Raw genomic sequence first — 27,074 nt, 5'->3', positions numbered from 1 at the left:
CATGTTGGTGTGCTGCACCCATTAACTCATCATTTAGCATTAGGTATATCTCCTAATGCTATCCCTCCCCCCTCCTCCCACCCCACAACAGCCCCCGGTGTGTGATGTTCCCCTTCCTGTGTCCATGTGTTCTCTTTGTTCAATTCCCACCTATGAGTGAGAACACACAGTGTTTGGTTTTTTGTCCTTGCGATAGTTTGCTGAGAATGATGGTTTCCAGCTTCATCCATGTCCCTACAAAGGACATGAACTCATCATTTTTTATGGCTGCATAGTATTCCATGGTGTATATGTGCCACATTTTCTTAATCCAGTCTATCGTTGTTGGACATTTGGGTTGGTTCCAAGTCTTTGCTATTGTGAATAGCGCTGCAATAAACATATGTGTGCCTGTGTCTTTATAGCAGCATGATTTATAATCCTTTGGGTATATACCCAGTAATGGGATTGCGGGGTCAAATGGTATTTCTAGTTCTAGATCCCTGAGGAATCACCACACCGACTTCCACAATGGTTGAACTAGTTTACAGTCCCACCAACAGTGTAAAAGTGTTCCTATTTCTCCACATCCTCTCCAGCACCTGTTGTTTCCTGACTTTTGAATGATTGCCATTCTAACTGGTGTGAGGTGGTATCTCACTGTGGTTTTGATTTGCATTTCTCTGATGGCCAGTGATGATGAGCATTTTTCATGTGTTTTTTGGCTGCAGAAATGTCTTCTTTTGAGAAGTGTCTGTTCATGTCCTTCGCCCACTTTTTGATGGGGTTGTTTGTTTTTTTCTTGTAAATTTGTTTGAGTTCATTGTAGATTCTGGATATTAGCCCTTTGTCAGATGAGTAGGTTGCAAAAATTTTCTCCCATTCTGTAGGTTGCCTGTTCACTCTTATGGTGGTTTCTTTTGCTGTGCAAAAGGACTTTAGTCTTTAGTCTTTTGCTGTGCAAAATGGCTTTAGACATGAAGTCCTTGCCCATGCCTATGTGCTGAATGGTATTGCCTAGGTTTTCTTCTAGGATTTTTATGGTTTTAGGTCTAACATGTAAGTCTTTAATCCATCTTGAATTAATTTTTGTATAAGGTGTAAGGAAGGGATCCAGTTTCAGCTTTCTACATATGGCTAGCTAGTTTTCCCAGCACCATTTATTAAATAGGGAATCCTTTCCCCATTGCTTTTGTCAGGTTTGTCAAAGATCAGATAGTTGTAGATATGTGGTATTATTTCTGAGGGCTCTGTTCTGTTCCATTGATCTATATCTCTGTTTTGGTACCAGTATCATGCTGTTTTGGTTACTGTAGCCTTGTAGTATAGTTTGAAGACCAGTAGCGTGATACCTCCGGCTTTGTTCTTTTGGCTTAGGATTGACTTGGCAATGTGGGCTCTTGTGTGGTTCGATATGAACTTTAAAGTAGTTTTTTCCAATTCTTTGAAGAAAGTCATCGGTAGCTTGATGGGGATGGCATTGAATCTATAAATTACTTTGGGCAGTAAGGCCATTTTCACGATATTTATTCTTCCTACCCATGAGCATGGAATGTTCTTCCATTTATTTGTATCTTCTTTTATTTCATTGAGCAGTGGTTTGTAGTTCTCCTTGAAGAGGTTCTTCACATCCCTTGTAAGTTGGATTCCTAGGTATTTTATTCTCTTTGAAGCAATTGTGAATGGGAGTTCACTCATGATTTGGTTCTCTGTTTGTGTTATTGGTGTATAAGAATGCTTGTGATTTTTGCACATTGATTTTGTATCCTGAGACTTTGTTGAAGTTGCTTATCAGCTTAAGGAGATTTTGGGCTGAGACGATGGGGTTTTCTAGATATGCAATCATGTCATCTGCAAACAGGGACAATTTGACTTCCTCTTCTCCTAATTGAATGCCCTTTATTTCCTTCTCCTACCTGATTGCCCTGGCCAGAACTTCCAACACTATGTTGAATAGGACTGGTGAGAGAGGGCATCCCTGTCTTGTGCCAGTTTTCAAAGGGAATGCTTCCAGTTTTTGTCCATTCAGTATGATATTGGCTGTGGGTTTGTCATAGATAGCTCTTATTATTTTGAGATACGTCCCATCAGTACCTAATTTATTGAGAGTTTTTAGCATGAAGGGTTGTTGAATTTTGTCAAAGGCCTTTTCTGCATCTATTGAGATAATCATGTGGTTTTTGTCTTTGGTTCTGTTTATATGCTGGAGTACGTTGATTGATTTTTGTATGTTGAACCAGCCTTGCATCCCAGGGATGAAGCCCACTTGATCATGGTGGATAAGCTTTTTGATATGTTGCGGGATTCGGTTTGCCAGTATTTTATTGAGGATTTTTGCATCAATGTTCATCAAGGATATTGGTCTAAAATTCTTTTTTTGTTGTGTCTTTGCCAGGCTTTTGTATCAGGATGATGCTGGCCTCATAAAATGAGTTAGGGAGGATTCCCTCTTTTTCTATTGATTGGAATAGTTTCAGAAGGAATGGTACCAGCTCCTCCTTTTACCTCTGGTAGAATTCGGCTGTGAATCCATCTAGTCCTGGACTTTTTTTGGTTGGTAAGCTATTGATTATTGCCTCAATTTCAGAGCCTGTTATTGATCTATTCAGAGATTCAACTTCTTCCTGATTTAGTCTTGGGAGAGTGTATGTGTCGAGGAATTTATCCATTTCTTCTAGATTTTTTAGTTTATTTGCATAGAGGTGTTTATAGTATTCTCTCATGGTAGTTTGTATTTCTGTGGGATGGGTGGTGATAGCCCCTTTGTTATTTTTTATTGCATCTATTTGATTCTTCTCTCTTTTTTTCTTTATTAGTCTTGCTAGTGGTCTATCAATTTTATTGATCTTTTCAAGAAACGAGCTCCTGGATTCATTGATTTTTTGAGGGGTTTTTTGTGTCTCTGTTTTCTTCAGTTCTGCCCTGATCTTAGTTATTTCTTGCCTTCTGCTAGCTTTTGAATGTGTTTGGTATTGCTTCTCTAGTTCTTTTAATTGTGATGTTAGGTGTCAATTTTAGATCTTTCCTGCTTTCTCTTGTGGGCATTTAGTGCTATAAATTTCCCTCTACATACTGCTTTGAATGTGTCCCAGAGATTCTGGTATGTTGTGTCTTTGTTCTCATTGGTTTCAAAGAACGTCTTTATTTCTGCCTTCATTTCGTTATGTACCCAGTAGTCATTCAGGAGCAGGTTGTTCAGTTTCCATGTAGTTAAGCGGTTTTGAGTCAGTTTCTTAATCCTGAGTTCTAGTTTGATTGCACTGTGGTCTGAGAGACAGTTTGTTATAATTTTTGTTCTTTTACATTTGCTGAGGAGTGCTTTACTTCCAACTATGTGGTCAATTTTGGAATAGGTGTGATGTGGTGCTGAAAAGAATGTATATTCTGTTGATTTGGGGTGGAGAGTTCTGTAGATGTCTATTAGGTCTGCTTGGTGCAGAGCTGGGTTCAATTCCTGGATATCATTCATTCCTGGATATCATTGTTAACTCTATGTCTCGATCTGTCTAATGTTGACAGTGGGGTGTTAAAGTCTCCCATTATTATTGTGTGGGAGTCTAAGTCTCTTTGTAGGTCACTAAGGGCTTGCTTTATGAATCTGGGTGCTCCTGTATTGGGTGCATATGTATTTAGGATAGTTAGCTCTTCTTGCTGAATTGATCCCTTTACCATTATGTAATGGCCTTCTTTGTCTCTTTTGATCTTTGTTGGTTTAAAGTCTGTTTTATCAGAGACTAGGATTGCAACCCCTGCCTTTTTTTGTTCTCCATTTGCTTGGTAGATCTTCCTCCATCCCTTTATTTTGAGCCTATGTGTGTCTCTGCACATGAGATGGGTTTCCTGAATACAGCACACTGATGGGTCTTGACTCTTTATCCAGTTTGCCAGTCTGTGCCTTTTAATTGGAGCATTTAGCCCATTTACATTCAAGGTTAGTATTGTTATGTGTGAATTTGATCCTGCCATTATGATGTTAGCTGGTTATTTTGCTTGTTAGTTGATGCAGTTTCTTCCTAGCATCGATGGTCTTTACAATTTGGCATGTTTTTGCAGTGGCTAGTACCGGTTGTTCCTTTCCATGTTTAGTGCTTCCTTCAGGAGCTCTTGTAGGACAGGCCTGGTGGTGACAAAATCTCTCAGCATTTGCTTGTCTGTAAAGCATTTTATTTCTCCTTCACTTATGAAGCTTAGTTTGGCTGGATATGAAATTCTGGGTTGAAAATCCTTTTCTTTAAGAATGTTGAATATTGGCCCCCACTCTCTTCTGGCTTGTAGAGTTTCTGCCGAGAGATCCGCTGTTAGTCTGATGGGCTTCCCTTTGTGGGTAACCTGACCTTTCTCTCTGGCTGCCCTTAACATTTTTTCCTTTTCAACTTTGGTGAACCTGACAATTATGTGTGTTGGAGTTGCTCTTCCTGAGGAGTATCTTTGTGGTGTTCTCTGTATTTCCTGAATTTGAATGTTGGCCTGCCTTGCTAGATTGGGGAAGTTCTCCTGGATATTATCCTACAGAGTGTTTTCCAACTTGGTTCCATTCTCCCCATCACTTTCAGGTACACCAATTAGACGTAGATTTGGTCTTTTCACATAGTCCCATATTTCTTGGAGGCTTTGTTCATTTCTTTTTATTCTTTTTTCTCTAAACTTCTCTTCACGCTTCATTTCATTCATTTCATCTTCCATCGCTGATACCCTTTCTTCCAGTTGATCGCATCAGTTACTGAGGCTTGTGCATTCATCATGTAGTTCTCGTGCTGTGGTTTTCAGCTCCATCAGGTCCTTTAAGGACTTCTCTGCATTGGTTATTCTAGTTATCCATTCGTCTAATTTTTTTTCAAAGTTTTTAACTTCTTTGCCATTGGTTCAAACTTCCTCCTTTAGCTCGGAGTGGTTTGATCTTCTGAAGCCTTCCTCTCTCCACTCGTCAAAGTCATTCTCCATTCAGCTTTGTTCTGTTGCTGGTGAGGAGCTGCGTTCCTTTGGAGGAGGAGAGGCACTCTGATTTTTAGAGTTTCCAGTTTTTCTGCTCTGTTTTTCCCCATCTATGTGCTTTTATCTACATTTGGTCTTTGATGATGGTGACGTACAGATGGGTTTTTGGTGTGGATGTTCTTTCTGTTTGTTAGTTTTCCTTCTAACAGTCAGGACCCTCAGCTGTAGGTCTTTTGGACTTTACTGGAGGTCCACTCCAGACCCTGTTTGCCTGGGTATCAGCAGCAGTGGCTGCAGAACAGCAGATATTGGTGAGCCGCAAATGCTGCTGCCTGATCATTCCTCTGAAAGTTTTGTCTCAGAGGACTACCTGGCTGTGTGAGGTGTCAGTCCGCCCTTACTGGAGGGTGCCTCCCATTTAGGCTACTCAGGAGTCAGGGACCCACTTGATGAGGCAGTCTGCCCGTTCTCAGATCTCAAGTTGCGTGCTGGGAGAACCATTACTCTCTTCAAAGCTGTCAGACAGGGACATTTAAGTCTGCAGAGGTTATTGCTCTCTTTTATTTGTCTGTGCCCTGCCCCCAGAGGTGGAGTCTACAGAGGCAGGCAGGCCTCCTTGAGCTGTGGTGGGCTCCACCCAGTTCGAGTTTCCTGGCCGCTTTGTTTACCTACTCAAGCCTGAGCAATGGCATTCGCCCCTCCCCCAGCCTTGCTGCTGCCTTGCAGTTTGATCTCAGACTGCTGTGCTAGCAGTGAGCGAGGCTCCGTGGGCATAGGACCCTCCGAGCCAGGTGCGGGATATAATCTCCTGGTGTGTGGTTTGTTAAGCCCATTGGGAAAGTGCAGTATTAGGGTAGGGGTGACCCAATTTTCCAGGCGCCATCTGTCACCCCTTTCTTTGACTAGGAAAGGGAATTCCCTGACCCCTTGCGCTTCCCGGGTGAGGCGATGCCTTGCCCTGCTTCAACTCATGCACGGTGCCCTGCACCCACTGTCCTGCACCCACTGTTCAGCACTCCCCAGTGAGATGAACCCGGTACCTCAGTTGGAAATGCAGAAATCACCCATCTTCTGCATCGCTTATGCTGGGAACTCTAGGCTGGAGCTCTTCCTATTTGGCCATCTTGGCTCCACCCCCTTCTTACACTTTTTAAATGAAATGAGAACATGTATCATTTTACCCCTCCATGCTCCAATTAAATGAAATCTGTGCAAACATTAAAAATAATGTAGAAAGAATAAAAATCCCATGGAATTGTTTATAATTTATTAAGTGGAGAAATATAGGTTACAAAATAATAACTACAGCATTTATCTCATTTTTGGAATAAAGCGTAGAAACATATATCCACATACATACTTTTGTGAATGGAAAAAAAAGCCCAAACATATTAACAGTGGTAATCTCTGTGTAATGACATTTTGGTTAACTTTTTAGATAATATTTTCTATATTTTCTTTAATGAAATTGTATTACTTTTAAATGAAAATTATTGCAGCTCTCTCTAAGAATAATGTTAAGATAAAATTGTCAAAACCTGGGCTTAGTGTGAATACAAAAAATCATTCCCTCTCAATTTTACTTCATAACCCAATATTTAGAAGTAAGATTACAAAATGGTGAGGGGGTCATTGGATTACAGATGGTGGAAACTATATTACATAAAGAATCTTGATGATTTACAGTCCCACTACAGTGGTTTCACCATTATGAAATTAAGGTCTTTCCAAGGTATTATAAAAACAACTAACTACCTTATGTAAGGTATAAAGAGGATTATCCCTTGAATCAACTACTTCCCTCACCAATATTATAAACCATATGCACAAACTTCCACCTCAGACTGATGAACAATACGCTATCTCAAAAATCCATAGCTGCATGAGCCCTTCTTAGCTTTGTGAGCCAAGAAGAATAAAGGGTTAAGTTGGGCATTAAAACTGCCACAACAACAAAAGAGACTAAACCCCCCTTGGAATTTGTTTCCACGCAACATCCTGAAGCTTGCTTTGTTGTGAACTGGCACTTGAACAGTAGATGCCCTTTTTATAGAGAACCATAGGTTTTCAAGGGCTGATTTTATTTCTGATTTGTTTTTCATTATTTCCTGAAGCTATTGATGTTTCAGAGGCAGTGGGGGAAGTGAGAAAGCCCTGGGAGAGTTTCAGGCTTTGAATTTCGGAACTCAACCATTCAGAGGTTCATACTCATGTTCACAAAAACAATGTCATGGGGTCACTTTGGCCAATGGAGTGTTTTGTGTGAGGGCTGGAGCTTGGGTTCTGTGTGTGTTTGCCTCAGTAGCCTTCCACCCTTTCCACACTTCCCTTTTTCTCTTTCTTTTCCCCTTTATATCAACATGTTGTAGCCTGTGACACCAGCTAAATTAATCACTCACTGCACTCAGGGAAGTCACCGCAGGATATAGAATAACAAAGACAACAAAATTATTGCAAGGCTGGAGAGAAGGGACTAGCTTGTGAATAGAGCAGCACACCCTCACCAGCTGTGTCCTCGCAGGGGCTGGAGCAGCAGATTAAATCAGGGACTGTTTTCTATTCCGTTATTTGAATTTGAGAATAGCCACAATACAGACCGAAGCACCCCTAGTGAAGGGAAATCCCTTTGGAACACTTAGCTTGTCAGAACTAAGGCTCTTCCCAGCCCATGAGAGTTCTCCTAGGGTTCCCCGTGGGCAAGCTCTGCTTGGGCTAGATCCAGCTGAGTGACTGCTGAGCCTCCAGGATCCAGAAGCATACCTAAGGGCTCCTGAGTCAAAGCCAGCAGGGAAATCAAACCTCCAGCAGCCAAAAAGATGTGGTTTGAGTCCTAGTAAGCTTACCAACCTGCATGCTAGCCCAAGAAAAAGATGGAATGGATGGGGGCTGTCAGCTTCTTTGACTCAGAGGAGAAAGGAATCTCTGATGACAAATGTTGGCAGGATGCTCGGTGAGTTCACCAGTGTTCTTCTATGCACCTAAATGTCAAACTACAGGGGCACAGTTCAAGGGTGACTTAGAGCTCTGTCAGACCTTTTTGGTTAAACATATCTCCCAACAACTTTGATAATGGTAGAGAAGATATACTCATGAAGTAATGGACGTATAGTTGACATGACTAACAAGTATATAAGAAAAACAGCATTATGTACAAAAGCTCTTCAAAGCCACAAGTAAGAAGTCAAAAATAACAAGAGGAAATGTAATGAGAATGGTAATAAACATGTGTCATATAATCATAAACAAAACCAAATGTGAATGTAAATGACTACATTCAGGTTCAAAAAATCAATTGAATGATAATAGAATGGGGGAGATTAAACCTGACACCAAAGGCACCCCAAAGAAATTATAGGATTTATATTGAACAAAAGCTCATGAAGAGACAGCTGAATGATGCAGCTGTTAAAAAACCTAAGACCAAGGGAAGAATAGTATTTGAAACAAGAGAGGTAAGTGTTGAATGATCCTCAGCATTGGTTAGACCACATGGGAAGAAGGTCCTATCTTTGGATGACTGTTGCAAGGGGGAAAGCGTTTCACATATCTGGGAACTAGAGAGAGGAGAACTAGTCCCAATGTGGGAAAATGTAAGAGACAGATTGGGGCATGTAATGGATTCAGTTGTGTCCCCCCGAAATCCATATGTTGAAGCCCTAACCCCTAGTACCTCAGGATGTGACCATATTTAGAGAGGGGGCCTATAAACAGGTGAGATGAGGTTAAAATGAGGCTTCCAATCTGTCTTCATAAAAAGAGATATGGACTTGCTGAGAGACTCCACAGACTTGTGCACACAGAAGAAAAACCATGTGAAGACATAGTGAGAAGATGGCCATCTGCAAGCCAGAGAGTCCTCAGAAGAAACCAAACCTGCAGACACCCTGATCTCAGACTTCCCAGCCTCCATAACAGTGAGAAAAGTTCTATTAAGCCACCCAGCCTGTGGTATTTTGTTATGGAAGCCCAAGCAAACTAACACAGGATTCTAAAGAAAGAAACATTTTCTAACCAAGTGGCTGAGTGCAGTGCCAAGAGTAAGGCCTCATTTGAATCCTGACTCTGCTACGTGACTCTGGGCAGCTAATCTCCCTGGGTCACATTTGCCTTGTTTTTAACCTGGAGATCACAAAACCTACTTCATGGGATTGTTAGGAGATTAAATGAGAAACTGAATGCAGTGCATGGAGTATGTCTTTGCCCAAATGATCAACCATCCAGGAAAGGAATGGACTGCCTTGCACTAGGACCTCTGAATAGAGCCTGGTTTATCCAATCACAACATGCACTGGCTCTTAAAGGCTTCCACCCAGCTATGGCCTTTACTTCTGCTCACATTTTGCTGGACAAAGAAAGCAACTTTTTTAGAAAAATAAAATTAATTTATGTTTATACTCTAACATGTTGATATTCCAGAAAGTGGCTTTATTAAGATTAATAAGACATTGTGATGATTCTCAGAATATTGTGGAGGAGACAGGGATGTCCACCACCAACTTTAGCTCAATGTGGTAACTGCCGTTTCACTGTCAGCCCCATCACCCCGTGCCTCTTAGAGAACCTGCTCTTCCCTTGGCCCCTTGAAGAGACTGTCTTTGGCCACCACTGATAGACCATCATCCACGGTGATTTGACTGGATGAAGCCAATTGCCCTTGGCTTTAGCCAGAAAGGTCACCTACTTAGTTATGGGCCTATTTCCTCTTTCCTGATCCAGTGCTGTTGGGAACCTCAATCCCAGGAACTGGCCTCTGTGGCTTGAGTCCAGCACCTCAACAGCCTGGGCCCATCTAGCAGGCACTTGATCCAATTTGTGTGGCATCAGAAAGATGATACTGGAACAGAGCTACTATAAGAAAGATCCTTTAGTTGGGGAGGCGGGGGAGGACACAGTTTCAGAGTTCCTTTCCAATACCATTACTCAGACTCATTACCAGGATTGTGTGTGCTAGTAATAGAACCCACAGTTATACTAAGATGGGACATTCTTATAAATGGAATGCATCTCAATTTCTTATATTCCTATAACTTGGGTCTGTATGTTTTATCACTGGGATGACTTACCTTCAGTAAGACATTCAACCCCATGCAATGGGAACTTGGAGGAAGGTGCCAGGCCTTGATATTTTCTTGGAATTTTCAGGGAGTCTCAGGAATATTAATGCTCACTTCCCTGGAATACAGGCCATTCATCAGTCTGCACAGTGTGAACTGATATTTTTGAGTGAGTGAATGTATATGTGTGTGTGCACATGCATCTTTGTGTGTGTTTGGTTCTGGGACTGTTCTTGCCATCAATGCCACCTCCCTCTCACCCACATGGCTTGTTGGAGTCCTTTTATTTTAACACTCTCTGTAAGAAGCCTTCAGTTTCACAGGATTGCTGACTCCTAACAAATGCATCTGACAACAATGCACACTTCTGCCCACTGGTAATCAGAGCAATTACTTAATGAGTACATCTCTATTTCCTTCAACGTGGACTAATTAAAAGGCTTCCATGCTGTTGCCAAGAATGGACAGAGTGCGTTTTGTATTACTTTTTGGAAAGGCTGAAAACTATCTATCTTTGGGCTCTGCATGGAAACATTTTCAGCATTGCTCATGGGATTCTTCTCACTTCTGCCCTTCCAGGGCAGGCTCCATTGTTGGCCATTGACTGATAAGGCAGGACAAACTGTAGGCCTCCAGCTCAAATTTACTATTTTGAAGAGAGGACGTCTAGAGCAATAGAACAGTGGTTCGCAAACTTTAGCACCCATCGGAATCCCCTGGATGGCCTGTTAAATCACTGCCTGCTGGCCACATTCTAGAGTTTCTGATTCAGTATGTCTGGGAAGGGGCCTGAGAAGTTGCACTTCTAAGGTCCCGGGTGAAGCTGATGCTGCTGGTCTGGAGATCACACTTTTAGAAAACTGCTATAGAGAAACGCTTTTATTTTCCTAGTCCCACAGCTCCTTAAGGCAGCAAAAGCATCACTTTTCTAGTGAGGCCAAAGGAGAGAATCAGCCTTAGAACCAATGTTATTTTGCAAGATGGAATAGGTGCTAAAGGACACTTGATTCAACTGCAAGGAATGTAAACTTTGAGTTCAAATCTCAGGTCTGCCACTTGGTAGTCATATGATTTTCAGCTGATTACTGAATTCTCTGATTCTCAGTGTTCTCATTCATTAAATGGGAACATAGACTTCACTAGACTGCTACGAGGCTATATAGAGTACGTAGTGTAGGGCATGACATGCCCCCATTGCCAAGTGAAGGATAGGCCCATTCTGGTTTCTTCCACTCACCTCTTCTCCCAGATCCTTGGATGGTTTCGAGTGACTTCTTTATTCCTCAGAGTTCGTGTAATACTCATGTGATAAATGTCAGGCACCGTTTACTTTATGCTACAGTGCACTTGTTAGAAAGATTTTCTTAGGGTAAATCATGTCTTAAGATATAAAGGATAAACGATAACTTTTCCATGGACTTTGCATGCAGGGAAGTTTTTTAATAAACAGAAAAAGAAAATATAAAGTTCCAAAATATACTTTCTTCCATGGAAACATGTTAGCACAGGGAGGCAAAAATATGTTGACATAGTACTACTTTCTACATTTGTGTGTCAAAATCTTGAACATACAGCCGATTTATACCAAAAGTCTATAGTAAATACATTTTAAATAAACAAGCCCATAGCCAGGCACGATGGCTCACGGCTATAATCCCAGCACTTTGGGAGGCCGAGGCTGGAGGATCACTTGAGGTCAGGAGTTCGAGACCAGGCTGGCCAACATGGTAAAATCCCATATCTACTAAAAATACAAAAATTAGCCAGGTGTGGTAGCAGGTGCCTATAGTTGCAACTACTCCCGAGGCTGAGGCAGGAGGTTTGCTTCAACCCAGGAGGCAGAGTTTTCAGTGAGCCAAGATCTTGCCACTGCACTCCAGCCTGGGCGACAGAACAAGACTCTGTCAAAAAAACAAAAACAAAAACAAAAAAGGCCAATGACAGAAGGAATTTCTAGGAAGATGTGTAAAAGGGCATGAGGTTAAAGATTTGTTAAATCTCAAGAGATTAAAAAAAAAACTGTTACTTTGCCAGGGACATTGTTTGCAGTCTCAATTTTCTGTGCTAATATCCTCTGCCTTCTCAAATCCTACTGAAGGTTATTAGTTCTGCTTTTGGTACTAATAAAATAAAATTACCTAAAAAAAGAACACCTCTCATACCTACTTCCTACCAAGCTTACTAAGAAACTGTGATGGTTTTAGTTAATCACAACTTTGGGGTCTTTATCAAATAGCTACGTGTTTTTTGAGCCCTTATTATGTGCCAGACTTTGGGGGTGTTTGCATTCATTGTCTTAGATCATTCTCACAGCTTAGTAAAGAGGGTACTAAAATTTCCCTCAATTCATAGATAAGCAAACCGAAGTCTGGAGAAGGAAATGACTTGCCCACATTCCTAATTATTGGAGCAGAACTTCAATTTCAGGCCTGCCTGGCTTTTTGAAGATCCGCAAGGCCTTCCTAACCTATTCATCTCTTTTCCTCTCTAATCAAGGGACATCAAATGCTGAAAAGATCGTTTTGTAAAAACTGAACCAAATAGGACCCAGTTGTCAATGCTTCCCTTAGGACAAGCAACCCAGTTTTTCATGAGTCTGGTTTATGTGCCAATGAAAGCTGAGTATGCTCAAAGCTTAGAATCATACTTAGGGTATGATAAAAGAAACATTAGAACACAAAATCTCTGTCGTGCCCAAATATCTTCAATCTCTGCCAGAGCAGTGCCTGGTATTTTCTAAAGAGAATACCAAACAACTAAAATTCACAGAATCTCTGCTAGTCTGTAACTTCTATTATGGAAATCTCACCCTTTTAGAGTTAAGGTCTCGAAATGGAAGTGAAAAATGAAGGTTGATATTTAGAGCTACTTAGTATTCAATGGCGTAACTTCCCAAATACACACAAATTTAATGCACTTTTGATTGATCCCATAATTACAAAATTTGTTTAAAGCCATTATATTATCTTCTTATTTGACACAATATGGCACAATTTTGTTATAGGATTGAAAACCAAATAAGACAACTACAGTTGGTAGCATTTCAAAGAAATATTCCCTTTAAGATGAAATCAATCCTGTTTCAAGTTTATTCCCTTGCTTTATGATTGAGGCTCTAGGGGTGTATTTTGCTGAAAAATGTCTTTTTGATTTTTTGGAAATTCTTTAGATTAATATGCAGCTCTCATTGCAAGGCAAATCTAGATCTGCTTTTATGTTTCCTCTTTCCCCAGGCTGCAACTCGTGCCTACCTCTCCAGGAGAGACAGTCCACTCATTCCTGATTGGGGCTTAATATTTCAGGTCAGACAGCAAAGAATTCGTCAACTCATCATCATTTAGAGCATGTCATACTTTGTCTATTTACATTACAGAATTCATTTCTTTGCTTAATATGTCCAATATCTTGGTCTTGACATTTTGTTACTGTCTAATTTTAATTCCTGTTCACACACACACACACACACGTGTTACTCACACCCACTGTGTACCATACCATATTATTGCAGTTCTCAACATAGCAAGACAAGAACCCGGGGTTTTGATGTATTTCTGAGTATAGTTTCAGCGTTTATTTCATTTCATTGAAGACTTTCCTTCATGTCTTTCCTTCTGTTTCAACTTAAAGGCAGTGGACTTTCCTCTAACCACTGGTGTATTTTCTAACCACTGATGTGTTTTCAATTCTGTTCTAACCACTGGTGTGTTTTCAATTCTCCCCTCTCTCCAATTCTCCTTTAATAGATGCAAACTTGTTTATCTCTGCATTTAAGATGTATTTCCCAAAGGCAGATTTGTACCCTTCTGCTCATCCTATGAAAACACAAGGAGATACAGAATAAAATGAAAATTTCCAAAAACTTCTTTTTTAATACATGTTAGACACCAAACAATTTTTAAACACCTAAGCAATAAAAGCTAGCTGCCTGTCAATCCCACAGCATGTGAAGGACACACATTTGTGTTGGCTTTTTTAGAAAGGGAACATCATCATTGTACTTCAGTAGATTGAATGTGGACTGTAATTCACTGGACTGAACAGGACGTGTTAATGACAGAAGATTAGGAGCTTTGTTGATAAGAAATGGGAATGTCTTTCCATAATATTAATTATAATCTAACCAAGTCCAGCTAAACAGCCTTTTGCTCCTCTTAATACTTTAAAAGAAATCTGGACAATATAGATTCCATTGAGTTATCGAGAGAATATTATAACACTAGATCAGGGGTTAGCACACTGAAGGATGCAGACCAGACCAGGCCTTCCTCCTGCTTTTGTCAGTACAGTTTTGTTGGAACACAGGGCATCCACTTGTTTACATATTGTCTGGCTGTTTTCATGCTATAGCAGCAGAATTGAGCAAACTGAAATATTTATCATCTGGTCCATTACAAAAATTTTGTCAACCTCTGATACAGATATTCAGAGGTGGTGATATTTTTAAGTGATATTTTTCTTTCCTAAGGAAAGGATGAATTAGTCAGTCAGGCTTGTTCTTGGGTCTCAAGGATACACAGATTATAAGAGTTGTGGTTTCAAACTCATCACAACAGGGCAGATTGTGCACAAAATAATGGTCCCTGCCTAGAATTACAAAGACATTCCGTTTTGCTCAACCAGTATAATAAAATGCTTCTCAAAGGGAGTAAGCATATAATTTATCATTCCTTTAGAAGGTAAAGAGGGCACTGTTAATAATTATGCTGAAACAGTAAGTACAAACTAGGACTGTTCAGGCAAACCAAGATGTATATTCACCCTAAAAGGGTACATCAGTGTACCAGATTCAGTAAAATCATAATATAAAAGATAAATACACATGGCTTTAAGTTCAGTTCTTCTACTAAGGCATATTCATATTCAGAACCCTTGTAACTGGAATTTTAGCATAACTGTTAGGAAACAAATGGGTATTTCCAGTTCATATGGGGAGTGACCATAAAATCTTTGGACCATCAGAAAATATTATGCAGTAATCAATACAGCTTTTGAAGAGGAAATTGAGCTTGAATAATTCTTGCTATGATTGCCCACCTGGACAATGAGACAGTAATAGATATAAGTTATCTTGATTATTACTGACACTTTTAGTTGTGTCCCAAATGATTGGCAAGCTATAAAAGGATGGCTTTGACCTTTCTGTCATGCTCTTCAAGGACAATGTCCTCAGATTCCCCTGATCCATACTGGCATGGTGTGGGGAGAAGGGAGATGGAGAGAACCAAGAGTACAAAGATCCTAAGAGTCATTGTTCAATTTCAAGATCTTAAATATTTATCCTCTATCTACATCTAAACAACTCTAAAGCAAAAATATTCATCGTCCGTGACCATTATTCTGCTTTGTTAATATTTTGCAGGAAGATCTTTAATTGAAGATTCATTCTACCCTCAGAAAAGTAACAGAAGATATTGGAAACTGCCATATATATTGGAATCTTTAAAGGTATCCTCTTACATTTCTATTCAATGTGTGTATGGATAAAGAAACTTAGTATGTGCCTCTTATATTTGAAGATTCTAATATTATTAATAACAACTAACATTTGCATGTTGCTTTATCTTTTACAAAATACTTTCAAATATATTCCCCTACCAGATTTTCACAATATACCAATAAGTCAATAACGCAGGATTATTATTATTACCTCTGTTTCTTGTGAATAAAACTAAGGCTCAGAGAAATTAAAGGACTTGTGCAAAGTCACATAGCCAATAATACTACTACTGGTGTTGGTCTAGACCTTTGAACTCCAAATCCTAGGCCACTTAACTCAACCATATTGTCTTCTAAATTGTTATGAATTAGTAATGCTATTAATAATTGTGAAAACATAAATGAAAATGACCTTGACCTGTTGGAGAAGAGGCCAAAACAAACATGAAGCTTATTGCAGTCTAGTTACAAATACTAAAGGAAAACTATAGGTATTACAGTTAAATGAGAACCATCATTGTGGTTTTAGTATAATCGAAGTCAATAGGGATGAAAAGAAGCTTAATATATAAGTTGTTAATAAATATACAGTAGGCCTGGTGCTGTGGCTCACGTCTGTAATCCCAGCACTTTGATAGGCCAAGGTGGGCAGACTGCTTGAGCCCAGGAGTTTGAGACCAGCCTGGGCAACATGGTGAAACCTCAACCTCATCTCTACAAAAAAAAAAATTAGCTGGCTGTGCTGGCATGCACCTGTGGTCCCAACTACTTGGGAGACTGAGGTGGGAGTAGCTGGGACCCAGCCTGGGAGCCTGGGAGGTCAAGGCTGCAATAAGCTGAGATCATGCAACTGTACTCCAGCCTGGGCAACAGAGTGAGACACTGTCTTGAAAAGAAAAAAAAAAAAAGAAGGAAAGAAGGAAGGAAAGAAAAAGAAAGAAGGAAAGAAAGAAAGAAAGAAAGAAAGAAAGAATTTATTAGTTAGAATTAAAGTATATTTTGTCCACTTGATATTATCTCCTGGGTTTGGCAGCATATAACAGAAAACATCCACATAACAATGGGTTAAACCAGATTGAAATTTATTTATCCAACAAAGGAAGTCTATATGTAAGCAGCTAAGGCCTGCATAGAAACTTAAAGCGTCACCCAAATCCCCTTCAACTTTCTATTCTACTATCCCTAATACGTGTTCCACATCCCAGGAGTTCAAGGTGGTAGACCTAGCTACAGCTATAAATCTATGATACAAGCGACAAGAAAAAGGAAGGAAGAAAGAAAAGTGCCTCCTCTTAAGGAGACCTCCTGGAAGGTAATACATGATCCTTTGGCTTATATTTGCTGGCAGAACTTTTTTGCATGGCTGAATATAGCTACAAGGGAGGCTAGAAGATGTCTTTATCTGGGTCAACTCAAATTATAGTCTTGTTACTAGAAGGGAGGGACTCTAAAGCCTAGAAGGAAGGGACTGCTATTTGCAGATTGGAATAAACAAATAGCAGTCTCTGCCACAATCAACTTATTAAAAAAAAAAAGCTATAACTTAAAATCTGTTTTAGAGAAAAGGGACAAAATATTGTTGTTGTTTTTCTACTGTGTCAGCCTCTTGACATACATTATGCGACAATCCTTGAGGTAACTTTCATTAGTCCATATGACAAAGAAGAAAATGTAAGCCTCAGACAAGTTAAACAACTTGTTTCTGTTTCTGTAACTAGTAAATGTGGTGTAGAAGCCCATTTTCTTTCCACTATGCATCCTTATGTCCTTGGTTATTTTTTTTTAATTATACTTTTAAGTTCTGGGACACATGTTCAGAACACGCAGGTTTGTTACATAGGTATACACGCGCCATGGTGGTTTGCTGCACCCATCAACCCGTCATCTACATTAGCTATTTCTCCTAATGCTCTCTCTCCCCCGGCTCCCCACCCCCTGACAGACCCTGGTGTGTGATGTTCCCCTCCCTGTGTCCATGTGTTCTCATTGTTCAGCTCCCACTTATGAGTGGGAACATGCGGTGTCTGGCTTTCTGTTCCTGTGTTAGTTTGCTGAGAATGATGGTTTCCAGCTTCATCCATGTCCCTGCAAAGGACATGAACTCATCCTTTTGTATGGCTGCATAGTATTTCATGGTGTACATGTGCCACATTTCCTTTGTCCAGTCTATCATTGATGGGCATTTGGGTTGGTTCCAAGTCTTTGCTATTGTGAATAGTGCTGCAATAAACATACGTGTGCATGTGTCTTTATAGTAGAATGATTTATAATCCTTTGGGTATATACCTAGTAATGGGGTTGCTGGGTCAAACGGTATTTCTGGTTCTAGATCCTTGAGGAATTGCCACACTGTCTTCCACAACGGTTGAACTAATTTCACTCCCACCAACAGTGTAAAAGCGTTCCTGTTTCTCCACATCCTCTCCAGCATCTCTTGTTTCCTGACTTTTTAATGATGACCATTCTAACTGGCGTGGGATGGTATCTCATTGTGGTTTTGATTTGCATTTCTCTAACGACCAGTGATGATGAGCTTTTTTTCTTATGTGTGTTGGCCACATAAATGTCTTCTTTTGAGAAGTGTCAGTTCACATCATTTGCCCACTTTTTGATGGGCTTTTTTTTTCTTGTAAATTTGTTTAAGTTCCTTGTAGATTCTGGATATTGGCCCTTTGTCAGATGGATAGATTGCAAAAATTTTCTCCCATTCTGTAAGTTGCCTGTTCACTCTGATGATAGTTTCTTCTCCCTAGTTATTTTTAACGAACAATTAGTCAAATAGAAAACGAAATTGAGGGAAACTTAATTGCTTGGTCAAGAAAACAGGATTTAGAAAGGGTATGAATACATTCCTTTATTCATTCATTTAGGTAACATTAACGGCTCCTACATGTTTCCCTTTCTGTCTTCAAGTAGAGAGTTTTTTTGTTTTGTTTTGTTTTGTTTTTTTCAGATGGAGTTTCACTCTTGTTGCCCAGGCTAGAATGCAGTGGCGCGATTTCGGCTCACCGCATCATCTGCCTCCCAAGTTGAAGCCATTCTCCTGCCTCGGCCTCCTGAGTAACTGGGATTACAGGCATGCACCACCATGCCCAGCTAATTTTGTATTTTTAGTAGAGGCTGGGTTTCTCCATGTTGGTCAGGCTGATCTCAAAATCCTGACCTCAGGTGATCCGCCACCTCAGCCTCCCAAAGTGCTGGAATTACAGGCATGAGCCACAGTGCCCGGCGAGTTGTTTGCTTTTTAACTGAAGCCAAAATATTAATAAATAGGAATCAGAATGTTTGAGTTAGAGGGGTTTGCAGATCGTCTAGTCAGACCACCTCCTTAAAATGAAAATGAGGCCTGGTATGATAAAGTCATTGTATTTTATTTCTCAAAGGAACAAAGGACAGGAAATAGATCTCTCTTCAAACTAGAATAAAAGAATTGTGTCCCAGGATCATGTGATATAAAATATATCACTGAGGGAGGTCATGAAATCTCAAATCCTGGATGTTTTTAAGAAATTGGAAAAGTATCGGTTCTAGAGGATTTCCCATTTTCTCGGATCAGATAAGTGCTTCAGACCAATTACTAGTCTGATGCCAAGTCCTAGTCCTAGATGCCAAGAATGCAGGGATTTTATTGGGATAAATTGTGCTGTTCTGCATCTGCAATGGGACTAAACTTCACTTGGGTTTAAACCAGGAGTTTAAACCAGGGCTTAGTGTCTTCAAGCACATGATTAGAAATATATTTTCAAATAGAAAAAGACTAAAGTGGGAATTATTTCTTATCTTGTTTATAACAAAAAGATTTCTGGAAGTAAGAAAACTACATTATATGTTTAGAATTTCATTCATGAGGGAGCTTTTCTGCCTTCTCCCTTTCTCTGCTTGGCTCTGTTTTCAAGCATTTAATTATAAAAGCTTTATTTTACTATAGTTATCACAGTTGTTCGATTTAGACACAAGTTGATGATCCTGTGTGTAATTCCATGGCCCTGGGCATCCCATTACTATAGAAATCATCTCTGGAGTTGGCAATTTACCAAACTGACTTTCTACCAAGAAAGGCAGAGCAGAGGTGGTAATAGCAAACTGTCACAGTGGTAGAAGCAGCAGCTGCTCTGAAAGCAGCAGAAATGGTATGCTGAAAGACTGGAAATTCAATCTATGTATTTACTCTAATGGGACATAAGCAGGCCCATGCCAAACATAGAGTCACACTTTTCCCATTATTCAAAATACGGCGTGATACACAGATGCCATGATTGGTATCTAATTAATATGTTTTTAAGGAGTCCAATTCTATCCTGGTGTTCTTATTTATTCAATTCAATTGTTTTTAATTGTCCTGGCATTGTCCACTTCACTGAATAAAAATGGAAGAAAGGAAGAAAGGAAGGAAGGAAGGAAAGAAGGAAGGAAGGAAGAGAAGAAGGGAAGGAGGGAGGGAGGAAAGGTGGGTCAGGGATCAGAAAATGTTGTAATGTTACCCCAAAACATAGTGCTTTCATATGAAGCAGCTTCAAGGCCTCTCTGACTTCCCCCCAGCCCTCCTGTCTCTCAGTCCTCTGTTTCTTCCAAAGCACGGGATGAAGCTATTCTCTGAAGTTTCCTTATCAACCTAGAAAGTGGAGTTGCCAAACAGGAACACAATTGCCTTTAATCCTCTCCCTGAAGTGTCATTAACCAGAGAAGATTAAAATTCATATCACAGAGGAAGAGATTGAAAATTAAACATTACACTTGGATTCCAGACAAACTTTGTCCTGAACCATCGTCTGCTGTTGGTCCTATCTAATTTCCAAAGAAAATTATTTACTAGCCATTGTCTAAGCATTGGGCCCATTCAATTCCCCCTAAAAATCACTTATTATCGCTCAGATTGCCATATTTCCCCCATCTACCCTTCCCTGTGAAGAAGAGTGTATAAGCATCTGTACCTGACTGGGTTATTGGGTCATACTTCTGCTATTTCCCTGGGCCATGCAGGTTAAAATAAATTTATATGTATACATTTTTCTTCTATTAATCTGCCTTTGTCAGTTTTCAGTAAGACTTCAGGGATGGGGTAAGTTTTCCCTTGGCCCCTACAGAAGGAAGAAACAAAAGAAGAAGTAAGGAAGGAAAGAAGAAATGAAGGAGAAAAGAAAAATGAAGGACAGAAGAACTACCAAAACGTGTAACTTGACTTTTTGATTTGATGCATTTTTACTGAAGTGAATACTTTTGTTTTTCTTCTTTAAAACTGTTAATTAAAAACCTTCCTCCACAGCTAGAATCACACAGGAAATAAAAGTGGGTGTGCATATAAACAGAGGACTGGTAACTTGAATTTTGTAGACAAAAGTCGTCCCCTCAAGCTCTCCTCACTTGTTCAGGGAACTTGAAGGGACAAGTGAGATGAACTTCTTCTCACTATGCTCTCAGTTTGATTTTCTATGCTTTCAGTTTGATTTTCCTGTTTCCCATCTTCCTGCCTTCAGGGCAAGTGTAGAAAGATGGTTGGGACCATGACAATGCCAAACAGCAAGAGTCTGAGTTTAACAAGATTTGAAAATTTGAATTTATGACAGGTGACATCAGCTTATAAAATCGTTGTTTCTTATTTTCAAATTACACTCATCGAGAAAGATATTGGCATCAGAAGACATTGAAAAAAGTATATTTGATTCATTTAAAATATGAAAAAAATGCAATCCAGGCATTTTTGTAAACATTCCTTTTACATTTGGTAAAACGCTTTGAGCCATGTCCCAAGATGAAAAAACTGGAAGCCATTTACTTTTTCTTCTTAGATGAGTAATAAAATATGGCAGTTAGGTAAGATACTGATATTTATTTTAATTCTGGTCTAATATCGTTGGGTACAAGACAAAGATGGTAAAAATTGACAGGAGGATTATGTATCTTACCACCCTCTCCCAGCTATTTCCAAGTAAAGTTTGATGTTCCCAAAGCCCTTATCATTTTTCCTCACTTCCTAAGAAAAGGCAGAATCCCTCTTTCAGCAGGTCAACATTCTGAGGTTTTACAAGACTTCTGCTTTTAACATGTTTGTTTTTATATTTTGGGAAAAAATGCCACACAAAATAAAATATTGAACCACTCTCAAATCTCCTTACTTTTCTGTTTCTTCTCTTGCATTTTATCCCAGTTTGGATTAAGTAAGCAAAAACTTTAGGGATATGGTGTTACCCAACTGAAAGAAAAGCTAATGGGGACTGTGTTCTCATATTACCAGAGGTTAGCAGAGAGCTACTTTAATATGACAGCTAATATAACTCATTGATGTGATTACTCAAAAAGAAGAATGCCATTGGTGTCTAGTTACATCCCAGAGGTTACAATTAGATAGGCCAGATGGATGGGGTCCAGTGAGACAGGCTGACAAACCTGCAGACAGGTCAGCAGGGACATGACTGGGGCAAGGTGGACTTCATGAATCAGGCAAAGGAAAAGGTGCCCTAAATAATTAGAGGCTTTTAAAAATCCTGATGTTCTTAAATAAAACCTAGAGAAAAGGGACCAGCTTTGGGGTCTATTGGCCAACTCCAAGCCAAGCATTTTGAATAAGCAGTTTTCTATAATGGATGATGACTATTGACTGTTAAAGTCATCTTAGGTTGACTTTAAAAATAATAGACTTGAAAGCCAAAGCCTCCTAAGAAAAGTAAGTTACTATGCTTTGAGCAAGTCTGTGGTTATAAAATTACCTCTTCCGTCAGCAAACATAATGTGGTCAGAGATACAGAGAATGGTAGGGCCAAAAGGTACCTTAAGCTTCAACTTGTCTGAACCCTTTATTATACATATTAGACAATCCCATCAGATGGGGTCCCCTCAGGAAATAAAAGGTACATTTGAAAAGTTTCATTAAATAGAGTCTTTTGAAGGGACTATTTACTGAGATTTGGGAAGAGTTAGGGATGTTGAAGCTCTCTGGGACCAGCCATGGTGGAAAGCTCTTACCACACCTCAGCTGAAGGAGCAAAACAGGGAGCTAGAACCCGGCAAGAGCTGAAGCTGTGGGCACGAGTCACCTAACAGACGTGAAGGCCGTAGAGGAATACAGCCACTGCCACACGGCAGCCCCGTGGAAGAGTGTGTTGTGTGTGTGTGTGTGCACGTGCATGCGTGTGTGAGAGAGTGTGTGTGTGTGTGTGTATGCAAAGGTAAGGGGGTGGTATCTCCCCAACTTCTTTCCTCAAACCCTCTGATCTCCTGTTGGAGGACTCCCTTCCACCAAACCCAAGGAGAAGCCAAAGAATAACAAAGTCACCACCGAGATCAATTCCCGGGTTCAGAGCAGGGCAGAGCAGGGAGGAGTATAAAGCTGGTGGAAGATCAACAGAGAATCATCAGCACAGAAGCTGCAGCCAGAGAGTAGAAATGATTTCCAAAGGCTAGTTAGTATAGGGCTAGGACTGGGATCTGGTCTTTGGATTCTCACACTTGGAAGTTTTTTGCATTTTAATGACCAGGCTTTCCAAGACTAAAAATGAGTTGCAAAAAATATCAGATTCTCTTCTTTGGGATGCTCTTCCTGAATGTAGCAAATCTGGGAAAAGCCTGGCTTCTCTAATGGCAGATGTTTGAAGCTCAGGGTTGAGAGGACTATGGGGTCTGAGCTCCTCAGACCCCAGAGCCTCTACAGCAGCTGGAGCAGCAGAGCCAAGCACATGGTGGCTGTCAGTAGCATGTGGGTGCGAGTGTCAAGTTATGGATGAATGAAACTCCTTTTGCAAACCACCCACATGGATTGCGATCTCCAAATAAGCATTGTGCCCTTTTGTGTGGTTGTATGGGAGACCAACATTGCTACACTGATTCTGCTATTTCTCAAGTCACTTTTGAACTTCTCCTTGGAAATGATCTTTGGAGCTAATCTATGTGTCACAGAAGAAACTCAGTGTCTCAAGAGGTTACTCATCAGGTGTATTGTTTCTTATTTTTGCTTGATTTTCTAGCCAACTTTAATATTATTTATCAAACTTGACTTGATACAAAATGTGATGAGTCCAAATATCAAACCCACTCTCAGAATACAAAGATTTATCACACTTGAAATGGATCAAAAGCCTAACAGCAAGCTCAAAAGTAGTATATTAGTTACAGTTCTCCAGAAAACAGAACCAACAGGAGACATAAAATGAGGAACTGGCTTATGTGATTACAGAGGCTGAGTACCACAATCTGCTGTCTGCAAGCTAGATATTCAGGAAAGCTGGCGATGTAATTTAGTCCAAGTTCGAAGGTCTGAGACCTGGAGAGCTGACGGTTTAAATCCCAGTCCAAAGGCAAGAGATGAGAGAAGATGTTCCAGCACAAGTGGTGAGACAAAAGGAGCAAATTCTTCCTTCCTCCATCTTTTGATTCTGTTTAGGCCCTCCACAGATTGAATAATGCTCCCCTCCACCCCCCATCCGCCGTCCACCACACGCACTCTGCGGAGGTCAATCTGTTTTACAGAGTCCACTGATTCAAGTGCTAATCTCATCCAGAAACACTTTCGTAAACACACTCAGAAATAATGTTTAATCTGAACACCCCATGGCCTAGTCAAGTTGACACATAAAATTAACCATCACAAGCAGTGTACCAAGAGGAAGCTCAAAAGTTGTTGAACAACGGCAACCTTTGGAGAATAATTAAATAATTGTCTCTTAAAGTGTCAGAGTTGAGATGGAAAAGGTTAATTTGATTATGGTCAGCCTCGTACTGTGTTTGAAACACACCACTTAATATTAGGTAATACATGAATTGGCAGCATTTATCTGAGAAGAGAATTATAGCTATGTAAAATATTATATATGCACATTGAGAAGTAGAATTATTAGTGGTGTTATGGGATTTTCTTTTCTCATTTGGAAATGTCTATTATTGTTACCATTGTTTGTGCATTATAGATGCTCCTCAACTTATGATAGGGCTACTTCATCTGAAGTTGAAAATATCCTGTCAAAAATGCACTTTTGACTTAGGATATTTTCAACATACGATGGGTTTAATCCAAACATTGTCTCATCATAAGTCAAGGAGCATACAGAATGCTATGGAAAAAGATCATATGTTGAATTATTGTAAGTTGGAAACCATCTGTATTTACAATTATAAAACCATAAAATATAGACACATTGTTTTATGGAAATTTTTTTTTTTTTGAGACAAGAGTATCGCTCTGTCTCCCAGGCTGAAGTGCAGTGACGTGATCTCGGCTCACTGCAAGCTCCACCTCCCGGGTTCATTCCATCGTCCTGCCTCAGCCTCCTGAGTAGCTGGGACTACAGGTGCCTGCCACCACGCCCAGCTAATTTTTCTATTTTTAGTAGAGACCGGGTTTCACCATGTTAGCCAGGATGGTCTCTATCTCCTAACCTCATCATAAGCCCGCCTCAGCCTCCCAAAGTGCTGGGATTACAGGTGTGAGCCACTGTGCCTGGCTGGAAATATTTTATAAATGCAATGAAGAGAGATGAAACACAGAAAGAAATGTGACCATATGGACATAGCACATGTGTATAAGCTGCACATGTAATTCTTGTACTTTGCTCAAATATAGACATATCCTATTCTCATCGATTGGAGACAAATAAATGTGGCATATATTTTGCTTTTAATACATCCCCCCACCCCATACAAACCTCCTTATGGAACAATGGAGAAAAGGATGCTTGAGATCTTTGTTTTGTTTTTGTTTTTTTGAGATGGAGTCTCACTCTGTTGGCCAGGCTAGAGTACAGCGATGCGATCTCGGCTTACAGACTGGAGTACAGCAATGCGATCTCGGCTTACTGCAACCTCCGCCTCCCATGTTCAAGTGATTCTTCTGCCTCAACCTCCCAAGTAGCTGGAATTACAGGCATGCACCACCATGCCCAGCTAATTTTTGTATTTTTAGTAGAGACAGGGTTTCACCATGTTGGCCAGGCTGGTCTCCTGACCTCAGGCAATCCACCGGCCTTTGCCTCCCGAAGTGCTGGGATTACAGGCATGAGCCACCGTGCCTGGCTGAGATCTTTGGAAAGGGTTCTTGCATAATGAGAACAGATTACAGAAAAAATGATTTGGAAGACAGAATAAATGGAAAAGTTGGAATGGACATTGATTAGTTACACTTTGACATAGGACTTAACATGTAATCACAGTCCCTGGAAACCCAATAAATTTGACAGTATTTATGAATTAGTATGTTTTCCTTATTACTACATGTTGATTTTTGTCGACATCAGGACTATCTGCTTCCTAGAATAATTACTATTACCATATGCCTAAAGTTTAGAATTTTAGAAAATTGGTGATGGGGTATAGGGAACACAAAAAGAAAGCAGGGAAAGGATTTTAATGTTACTTAAGAGATACTTCTTGATTTCTTAAATGTAACCACATTTACTTGTTTGGGGAGGGAGGAGGTGAGAGATCCATATTGCAATTTTATCACCTGTCTCCAGCAAGTTTTGCACTTCATTAAATTGCTTAGGGTTGTACTAGCAATCCCTCCAAACATAACTCAGAGATGTGGGTATCAGTTTTATTGTTTTCTCATTTCCAAAGAAGAAAAAAGAGCTCAGAAAGTTTAATGTATTTGCTTTCCTTCTATAAGCAGATGCTGCTGGAGTTGTTTGTTTTTCATTTTTGGATTTTTTTTTAAGACTCTTATTGGTTTATTTTAAAAATCATGTGTAGCCTGACCTCCTAACTCAAACATTTGGACAGTCTACATAATTGAAACATCCAATTTCCCCACATCAACCAGATTAAGGCAAATCAAATCCCTGTTTACAGTGCAAATGTAGAAATACCAGTTAAAGCCAGTTATTCAATGTGACCCTCTGCTGAGACATCCTGTAACCTGTCCTATATCAGTCTTTCAGTCTTCCCCGCTTACATAGAGCTGCTGGAGCTTGAGTCTTGGAACAGGTAGTTCAGTGAGAAGAGATTTGCTACAATAACACTAAGTGTAGCTCATGCCTACATGAGGTCAAGTAGAAAAAGATGAATGTGTTTAATAATTAAATTTCAGGTGATAAATCCTTGGCAGATATTGACATTGACTTTTGAAAAGCAAATGTAAATGCTCATCTCTGGTTGAACAGATAAAGTAGACCATGGCCATAGCGTGGAGGAGGAGGAGCATGCATGGCTCCATGCTGGCCACATCTGGGTCTAATCCTGAAACCACTGCTCACTCAGTACTCTTGAGCACATAGTTCTTCTGAGTCTGATTTTCTTCATCCATAAATATGGGAATAATAATAACACCGTAATAACCCAGAAACATTATGAGGCTCAAACAAGATAGTTCATGTAAACTTCCTAGTGCATAACCATTTTTGAATAAATAATAAACAATGTTTCTGTTCTTTTAGGTTTCAGGATTAACTAAGTTATTACACACACAGACAAAATTGACCCAAATAGTTTTCCAACTGGGCTTCTCAGCTACTACCTGGATAACTATTGCTTCAACCTGCTTAGAACTCATTTTGCTGTTTTCTGTATTTCAGGCCAAGCTGAGTACAGGGAAACTCAATTGTCTTTTAGAATAGTGTTAAAAGTTATCAGCAGCTTCCAAAATGTGGGTGCAGGTAAAACCAAAATGATGAACCCCCTGAGAGCATCTGGGTAGAGGTGGGGGTGTGTATGTCCAGGGTAGGATCCAGTTCTGGGGTAAAACCATTCAGT

At 40.0% G+C, this 27,074-nt stretch overlaps 1 long non-coding RNA gene across 1 annotated transcript in view; it reads left to right on the top strand.

Annotated features, from left to right (window-relative positions):
• Positions 1-27,074, top strand: part of LOC134761129 (uncharacterized) — a 97,250-nt gene that overhangs the window by 49,020 nt on the left and 21,156 nt on the right. Inside the window, exon 2 of the long non-coding RNA XR_010139414.1 lies at positions 15,325-15,410. This is a non-coding gene — a long non-coding RNA (uncharacterized LOC134761129). The remainder of the gene's footprint in view (positions 1-15,324; positions 15,411-27,074) is intronic.

This window comes from Pongo abelii, chromosome 2 (genome assembly GCF_028885655.2).
Source record: "Pongo abelii isolate AG06213 chromosome 2, NHGRI_mPonAbe1-v2.0_pri, whole genome shotgun sequence".
In the NCBI taxonomy this organism is placed as follows: domain Eukaryota; kingdom Metazoa; phylum Chordata; class Mammalia; order Primates; family Hominidae; genus Pongo; species Pongo abelii.
The sequence above is the reverse complement of the archived record's forward strand: the minus strand, read 5'-3'. Positions and strand labels throughout refer to the sequence as shown.